Source organism: Mercenaria mercenaria, chromosome 9 (assembly GCF_021730395.1).
Source record: "Mercenaria mercenaria strain notata chromosome 9, MADL_Memer_1, whole genome shotgun sequence".
Classification (NCBI taxonomy): Eukaryota; Metazoa; Mollusca; class Bivalvia; order Venerida; family Veneridae; genus Mercenaria; species Mercenaria mercenaria.
Window position 1 is genome coordinate 52,515,106 of NC_069369.1, and position 9,592 is coordinate 52,524,697.

The 9,592-nt window shown below is 37.1% G+C and overlaps 1 long non-coding RNA gene across 1 annotated transcript; it reads left to right on the plus strand.

Annotated features, from left to right (window-relative positions):
- The first annotated feature begins 305 nt into the window (after positions 1–305).
- Positions 306–8,704, plus strand: LOC128559520 (uncharacterized). Its single transcript, XR_008372429.1, has 2 exons — positions 306–382; positions 6,772–8,704. It is a non-coding gene; the product is annotated as an uncharacterized LOC128559520 (long non-coding RNA).
- Positions 8,705–9,592: the final 888 nt, after the last annotated feature.

Sequence of the window (9,592 nt, forward strand, 5' to 3'; positions counted from 1 at the left end):
AGCGATACAGGGCCTTCATGGCCCTCTTGTTTATAAAAAAATTCGGTAGTTGCAAAAGAAAAAAATGATTTCAGGTGAAAAACGGTGCCAAGATGTTATATGTTTTTGGTTTGCGCATGATGTCATTTAATTAAAAAATACCGGTGTCTCAAAAATATTGTTAAAGTTGATACTTTTTCTGGAAGGGTTCAACTGATTCATGAACTTTTTCGAAGTATATAATTCAGTCCTCATTTCATTTCAACCAATGTCTGATAAAATTTTACATCTATTTATTTATTTATTTATTATTCATTTATTTTCGCAGGATGTAAAAAAAACAAGCCATATTTTGGGGAAATGGAGTAGGAAGACGTTGGCTGGTTGCAGTGGCATTTTAACAGTAGGTTTTTCAGTAACATTGTTTTTTATCTACGGAACTGGACCCGTATTGACAATCGGCAATTTCCGTTTGTTAACGTTATATTGATATCCGTATGCGATTTCGACATTTCCCGAAGGTACGTAAAGTCATATTTTGCTTTTGACCACCGATGAATGCCGAAGTAGCGTATGGAGAATATACCGAAAATTGCCGAAAGTCATTATGTGTCCGCTATCGTATACCAATCAATTGGTATCGTGACCTTTTTTACAAGTACAATTAATACATGTCATGTAGTAACATTCAGTCTGCTTTCAAGTTCCTTAATTGGGTTAAAAGCTTCTAATGAGACATGTTCTAACCTATTACATTACAGACTGAGAGTATATTAAATTAAAAACACACTGTAATATAATTACTAGTATGTTTATTGTGCGTCTTTAAACTGTCCGAATTATTTTCAACTTAAAAATTGGATGAGAGCAGTAGCAGCCCTGACACCTTTTCAGTTGCGATTTTCAAAAGAAAAAAAATGTCGTGAAACCAAACATTTATGTGCTACTGATAAAAAATTAAATCGCGAAAACGAATAGATGTTTGTCCATCGTTTGTTTTTTATTTCTTTATATTTTTGGAGTGATGGTGGTTAGCCTGTATGTTTGAAAACAATCTCTGACAATAGCGTAATGGAGTCGGCTTTTTTTGTTCTGGTATAAGCATTGAACTAGCACCCGAACGACCCGGATTCGAATCCCGCCATAGGTAGTTGTGATTTTTCGTGATAAAATGCTATGCTTTTTGATTTGTTACTGCTCAAACTATTAAGAATACAATATTTCATCATATGCATTCAAGATTCATACCTGTGCGAGTGAATTCATAAATCGCATGAAACTGAGATGCATATCTTTGCGAACTGTAAATCTAGCAAATGCCGTATTGAATTAATGCCCGAACATGCATTTTTTCTGCTTGAGATTGACGGTCGATGGAAGCAAAACTGAGTATACTCAGCGGGTTGTAGCTTTCTTATATAAGAGTTTCCACCCTTTTTATACGCCCGTTTGAACAAGTGAATGAAGTATTGCCATGCAATACAAAGTCCCCTACTGGAAGGCACCTAATTTTCTCTACTGCAGTATAACATAATGAACTGATATCTGTCAATGATGTATAAACAATATTGTACTATATATACAATATAATATAACAAAGCACTTGGATTAAAATTTGCATATATAAAAACGTACGGTTGTTTTCATTTGGAATTTTTTTAGCCGATGATACAAATGTTATCATAAAAGTTATTTATAGTAACAACAAAGTGAAATTAACCCTAAAAAAAAATAATAAAAAAAATCTATCAAATATAAGTCCACAAGAAACTCTTTACCAGGCAGAGATAGGTCAAAATACACCTAAAATTTGGATGTACCGCGCATGTTGTACCACAGAAAAGTGGTCTCAATTTTTCCCTACGGCCAGTAATAAAAAGTTACAATATAATCTATTTATAGTAACAACAAAGGGACATAATTCTAAAAAAAGTGTGCCTCATAGTGGTGAACATTTCTGCCAAGTTACATCAAAATACCTCCATGCATGAAGAAGAAATGCTCCGGACAAAGTCATTCTTGAATTTGATCTTTAACCTCTGAGTTAGTCCTGGCTTCCAAAACTCTAAATGCCGCTTTTTTATATTTTATTTTTTTCATAGTTGCGGCTTTATCCAAATCCAGTATATAAACCGAGAGAGCTGAAGATCTTAAGCTACCTCTGAGTATGACCTTGGCCTTAGACCTAGGGACCTGGTTCTGGCGCGCGACAATTCATCTCATAGTGGTGAACATTTGTGCCAAGTTACATTAAAATCCCCTCAATGCATAAAGAAGAAATGCTCCAGACAAAGGCATTCTTGAATTTGACCTCTAAGTATGACCTTGACCTTAGACCTAGAGCCGTGGCTTTGCGCACAACATGTTGTTTCATCCAGGGAAATGTTTGTGCCAACTGATATTTAAATCCTGTTTTGCATGACGAAGTTATAGACCGGACAGGAAAAAAATCCTATTGACCTTTGATCTCAAAGTGTGACCTTGACCTTAAAGCTAATGTTCTGGGTGTTGCGCATGACACGTCGTCTTATCATGGGGAACATTTATGCCAAGTAATATTGTAATCCCTTGATGGATGACAAAGTTCTGGACCGGACAGGAAAAAAACCATATTGACTTTTGGCCTCCAATTGTGACCTTGACCTTTGAGCTAGGGGTCCGGGTTTTGCGCAAGACATGTTGCCTCATCATGGGGAACATTTGTGCCAAGTAATATCAAAATCCCTTCATGGATGGCAGAGTTATGGACCAGACAGGAAAAAAGCCCTATTGACATTTGACCCCAAATGGTGACCTTGACCTTTGAGCAAGGGCTCCGGGATTTGCACATGACATGTTGTCTCATCATGGGGAACACCTGTGCTAAGTAATATTGAAATCCCTTAATGAATGACACAGTTATGGACCGGACAGGAAACAGACCCTGTTCATAACATGTTAACATATGACTGCTAAGTGTGACCTTGACCTTTGAGCTAGGGGTCTGAAAGTTGTTCACGACACATCCTCTTATTATGAGGTACAATTGTGCCAATTGATATTAAAATCCCTTCAGAGATGGGAGAGTTATGGACCGGACAGGAAAAAAGCCCTGTTGACCTTTGACCTCAAATTGTGACCTTGACCTTTGAGCTAGGGGTGCGGGTTTTGCGCACGACACGTCGTCTCATCATGGGGAACATTTGTGTCAAGTAATATTAAAATCACATAATGAATGAAAGAGTTACGGACCGGACACGAAACAGACCCTGTTCATGCCATGTTAACATTTGACTGCTAAGTGTGACCTTGACCTTTGAGCTAGGGGTCTCAACGTTGTGCATGACACATCATCTTATTACGAGGTACAATTGTGCCAAGTGATATTAAAATCCCTTCATGGATGGGAGAGTAATGGACCGGACAGGAAAAAAGCCCTGTTGACCTTTGACCTCCAATTGTGACCTTGACCTTTAAGCTAGGGGTCCGGGTTTTGCGCATGACACGTCGTCTCATCATGGGGAACATTTGTGCCAAGTAATATTGAAATCCCTTCATGGATAAAAGAGTTATGGACCGGACACGAAATTGCGGACGGACGGAATGACAGAATGACGGAATGACAGAATGACGGAAAAGCGCATTCCTATAGTCCCCGAAACTGGTTTTCAACCAGTAGGGGACCAAAAAACGGGACGTATTATGGGAACGCCCCTGGCGGGCGGGCGGCGTCCACAGACCTTGTCCGGAGCATATCTTCTACATGCATAGAGGGATTTTAATAAAACTTGGCACAGTTGTTCACCATCATGAGATGGAGTGTCATGCGCAAAAACCAGGTCCCTAGGTCTAAGGTCAAGGTCACACTTAGAGGTCAAAGGTCAAATTCAAGAATGACTTTGTCCGGAGCATATCTTCTTCATGCATGGAGGGATTTTGATGAAACTTGGCACAATTGTTTATCATCATGAGACAGAGTGTCATGCGCAAAAACCAGGTCCCTAGGTCAAAGGTCAAGGTCACACTTAGAGGACAAAGGATACAAGAATGTAAAATTCAAGAATGACATTGTCCGGAGCATATCTTCTTCATGCATGGAAGGATTTTGATGTAGCTTGACACAGTTGTTCACCATAATGAGACTGAGTGTCATGCGCAAGAACCAGGTCCCTAGGTCTAAGGTCAAGGTCACACTTAGAGGTCAAAGGATACAAGAATGAAAACTTTGTCCGGAGCATATCTTCTTCATGCATGAAAGGACTTTGATGTAGCTTGGCACAATTGTTCACCATCATGAGATGGAGTGTCAGGCGCAAGAACCAGGTCCCTAGGGGTAAGGTCAAGGTCACACTTAGAGGTCAAGGATACAAGAATGAAAACTTTGTCCGGAGCATTTCTTCTTCATGCATTGAGGGATTTTGATACAACTTGGCACAAATGTTCACAAGCATAAGACGGAGTGTCATGCGCAAGAACCAGGTCCCTAGGTCTAAGGTCAGGTCACACTTAGAGGCCAAAGGTCAGATACAAGAATGACTTTGTCCGGAGCATTTCTACTTCATGTATGGAGGGATTTTGATGTAACTTGGCACAATTGTACACCATCATGAGACGGAGTGTCATGCACTGGTCCCTTCTTTTGAATTACTTCCCTTTGCTGTTACTATAAATAGCTTATATTGTAACTTTTTCAATACAAGTCATAGGGAAAAATCGAGACCACTTTTCTGTGGTACAATATGCATGTTACATCCAAGTCTGAAGTGTATTTTGAGCTATCTCTACCTGGTAAGGATTTTTGTGTGGGCTTGTCATTTTTTGGGGGGTGGGGGGATTTTTTTTTCTTTAAAGATGAACTTCCCTTAGCCGTTACTATAAATAAATTACATTGTAACTTTTTTATAATTGATCGTAGGGAAAAACCAAGACCACTTTTCTGTGGTACAACATTGATGTTACTTTCAAATTTTGGGTGTATTTTAAGGTATCTTTACCTCGTAAGGATTTTTTTTTTGTGGACGTAGAAAAATAAAAGAATTACAATAATTTCTAAAACAAAAAAATATTTGCCGTGACGGGTGTATATTGTGACATTCTGGCACTCTTGTTTCTTTTTCTGTAGCAGTGGGAGTATAAGTATGTGAAAATATGATTTGCTAGAAATTGTTGTAAAAACGGTATTAAGTAAATGGATGGAACAGCCAGATTTAATGGTGTCCAGATTTGTAAGGTGCACCGGGTCTACAACAATACATAATCAAGTTCTTATCATCAAATTTGTTCTAAATGTGTTGTGCTGTCACAGCAAAATAGGTTAACATTTAAATAATTTCTTTAAATGATCAGCTTACCAAACCTAGTCAGAAGCAAAGTCAGATGGTTCAGGCCTTCTTCAGATAAGCGCCTTGGGCCCATTTGGGCCTCTTTTTATTAATCTATAGTAGGAATTCTGTATCGTAAGCTAATAACCGGAGGCGGGCACACTAACCGGTTTTTAAATAAAGCTAAAAAATTTGTTTTCTTTAAAATTGTCATTTTCTTACATGATTAAGAAAGAATTTATAGCAAAACCGTATTTAAACATTATAAACACAATATGCGTAATAATTGCACGAGAGCGCAGCACTTGTGAAATAATTTCGAACGACGTATTGCTACCCAAGTGTATAAATAGTGTTCAAACACGACTTTGCTATAAATTATTTCTTTTCTAATGTGTTTTTTTATTTATTTTATTTAGACAGTTGTGCAATGCATTTTTCGTGTAAAGTAATCAGAAAGTTGTGCAATGTCATAGTTCGTTTTAAACATGATAATATGTAAAATATTTGATCAAGTTTGAAAACATTGAAAGTGGTGTTGCGACACTACATAGAAGACATGGACACTTTCTAATGCACACATATTTTTCAAAGATGGCAAATTTTAGGTTTAGTCGTGCTAATAACCCACTTAAGGCTCACCATTAACATTTGATAAAACTACATTTTATTTGTGTATATTTTTGTTTATGCATAAGCAATGCTGTCTTATTAAATACCATTTATCCTACCATCATACAAGATATAGCACAAAATCGGCCTGCCTAATAAACTTTGCTTTATTTAGTCAGTGTCAAGATTTCACTTTTGCGGGAACTTTTGAAATCAACTATTTTATCAAAAGTTTGCATTTAAATCATCACCATTGTATTGGAAATGGCTGAACATAGAAAATGAGTGGTCAAATCAAAGGTTTTTATCCTGAAACAAAAAAGTTATTGCTATTTGCACTTTTACAGCACTTCAGCCGGAAATTTTGAAAACATTTTTTTCCGAATTTTTCATTGAAACTGTTATCATTGTATTGGAAATGTTCTAACTAAGAAAATAAATGGTAAAATCACAAGTTTTTATCCAGAAACAAAAAAGTTATTGCATTTTTTCGATTTTCCACAAACTGAATTACACTAGCAAACGTCATATTATATGACGTCAAGTCTGCACGCTGTTACTCTTTCCAATGACCTTTTTCCCAATTTCCTGAGCAGTTAGGATAAATAGAATATTAGATTACTGTCTGAAAAAAAAATTATTCGGCTCGTCTACGAAAAAATATCAGGCTCGGCAGAGCCTCGCCTAATATATTTTCTTCAACTCGCCTAATAAATTTAAATTTATCAGACAGTAACCTAATATTCTCTATTTATCTCCATGTTGTGTTCCAAGTATCCAACTTCTTATTGTATGTTTTATTACATTTTAGTGTCAGGATGCAATAATGCATATTCCAAATGGTTTATTGTATTAAAATTCCTCTTATATTTGAAAACAGGTACCGCAGTAGATGTTTAGGAAGTGCTGGTAGACGAAGCTATGATTACCTAGTAGAGCAAAACAGTTCCGCAATCCAGAATTCCAGAAACAAAGGATGCATCATAGTTGGACTAGTGTAAACGGAATTAATGCAGTGGACTTTTATTTGTTGGACAATCCATATTATTCGTTTGACAATTGATTTATAAAGACACCTGTCAAAATGTATTAGGCAGGTATAAAACAAAATAAAAGGCTTCTTATGGTCAACCTTCATACTATAGTAGCCTGCTGTCAGAAAATTACCTCTTACATTATTTAGGTAAAGAGTAAAGGTGACAGGTATCTCATTACTGCAGACTATCTGGAATAATGATCTTTCCTCGGACATTTAAATGTAAAGGCTAATTGCAGGTGGCCAGTAGATGAAACCTGTCATTCTAGCGACCAGTAGGTTTAAGGTCAAGGTCGGGTGAGCGATTAGGATCGATGAATGTCCGTTGTCCGTCCGTTAAATTAAGTCTGTTTACACTCTAGCATCAACAATTTTAAAGCAATTTTAATCAAAATCAAAGGAAAATCTTGTAAAAACTCTAGAGGTCACATTTATGAACATATCTTTCTGAAACTTGGTTAGAACGTTTATCTTGATAATCTTTAGGAAAGTTTCGAAACTGGTTCAAGTGAGGTCAGAAACAAGGTCATTTGGCCAGATTAAAGGAAAAACTTGTTAACTCTCTGGAAACCACTTTTTAAATTTGAAACTCTTGATAGTCAGATTTTTTGTTTTAGGTTAAATTTGATTCTGTGTCGAATCAAAGGAAAACTGTATGTGTGTGTGTAATAGGGTGTGCATTTTACACTGAATCTTCATGAAATTTGATCAGAATGTTTACCTTGCTGTAATCAAGGTCAGCTTTGAATATGGGTTATCTGGGTCAAAAACTAGGTCACCCGATTAAATCAAAGAAAACTCTGTGTGTATGCAATAAGGGCTGCATTTTATGCTGGATCTTTATAAAATCTGATCAGAATGTTTGTCTTGATGCAATCTAGATCAAGTGTAAATATGGGTCATCTGGGGTAAAAAAAAATAGGCAACCCGGTCAAATAAAAAAGAGCAAAACCTTGTGTGCAATAGAGGCCGCATTTTTCACTGATCTTCATGAAATTTGATCAGAATGTTTGTTTTAATAAAATCTAGGTCAAGTTTGAATTTGTATCATCTGGGGTAAAAAAATAGTTCACCTGGTCGAAACAAAGATAAACTGTGCGTATGCGATGGGGGCTGCATTTTTCACTGGATATTCGGTAAATTCGATCAGAATGTTTGTCTTGATTATCTTTAGGCCAAGTTTGAAACTGGGTCATGTGGGGTCAAAAACTAGGTCATGAGGCCAGATTTAAGGAAAATCTTGTTAACACTCTGGAGACCACATAAGTTTAAAACTCATGAGAATTAGTCAGAATGTTTGTCTTGATGACTTCCCGGTGAAATTTGAAAAGTAGGTTACCCGATTAAAAATCAACGAGAAACCTATATATGCAATAGGGGCAGCATTTAAAACTAGGTCTTCATGAAATTTGATCAGAATGTACGTCTTGAGGAAGTCTAGCTCAAGTATGAATATGGGTCATCTGGGACTAAAACTGAGTCACCCATTCAAATAAAATAACATTGTGTTTGCAATAGGGGCTGCACTTTTCACTTGATCTTTATGAAATTAGATCAGTCTGTCTTGAGGAAATCTAGGTCAAGTTTGAATATGGCTTAACTGGGTTCCAAAACGTGGTACCTGGTCGAATCAAAGGAAAACTGTGTGTATGGAATAGGGGCTGCATTTTAGCTCACCTGTCACAATGTTAGCTTTTGTGATCGTCCGTCCACTGTTGCTTGTGAACATGATAGAGACCTCAGTTTGCAATCAATTTTGATCAAACTATGCACACAACTTGTACTGGCATAATATCTCGGTTCCTTTTAAAACTAGGCTGATCCCATCATGGATTCTAGAGTTATGGCCCCTTACAGGGACAAAATTTGCTAATTATGGCTTGTGAACTCGATAGAGACCACATTTTGCAACCAATTTTAAACTTGCACAAAACTTAAATTGGCATAATATCTCGGATCCTTTCGAAAACTGGCTAGATTTCATCACGGGTTCCAAAGTGATGGCCCCTTAAAGGGCCAAAATTTGTTATTTTTGGCTTGTGAATAAGATAGAGACCACATTTTGCAATCAATTTTGATCAAACTATGCACACAACTTGTATTGGTATAATATTAATATCCCGGTTCCCTTCGAAAACTAGACAGATCCCATCATTGGTTTTAGAGTTATGGCCCTTTAAAGGGCTAAAATTTGCTATTTTTGGCTTGTGAACACGATTAAGACCACATTTTGCAAATCCATTTTAATCAAACTTGCACACAACTTGTATTGGCATAATATCTCGTTGTCTTTCGAAAACTAGGCAGATCACATTTTGGGCTCCAGAGTTATGGCCCCTTAGAGGGTCAGAATTTGCTATTTATGGCTTGTGAACATGAAAGAGACCACATTTTGTAACAAACTTTAATCAAACTTGCACACAATTTGTATTGGCAGAATATATATCGGATCCTTTCGAAAACTAGGCAGATCCCACCATGGGTTCCAGAGTTATGACCCTTTAAAGGGCCAAAAGTTGCTGTTTTTAGCTCACCTGTCACATAGTGACAAGGTGAGCTTTTGTGATCACCCTTCGTCCGTCGTCAGTCCGTCCGTGCGTGCGTCCGTCAACAATTTCTTGTCTGCACGATAGTGGTTTCATTTATGATTTTATTTTAACCAAGC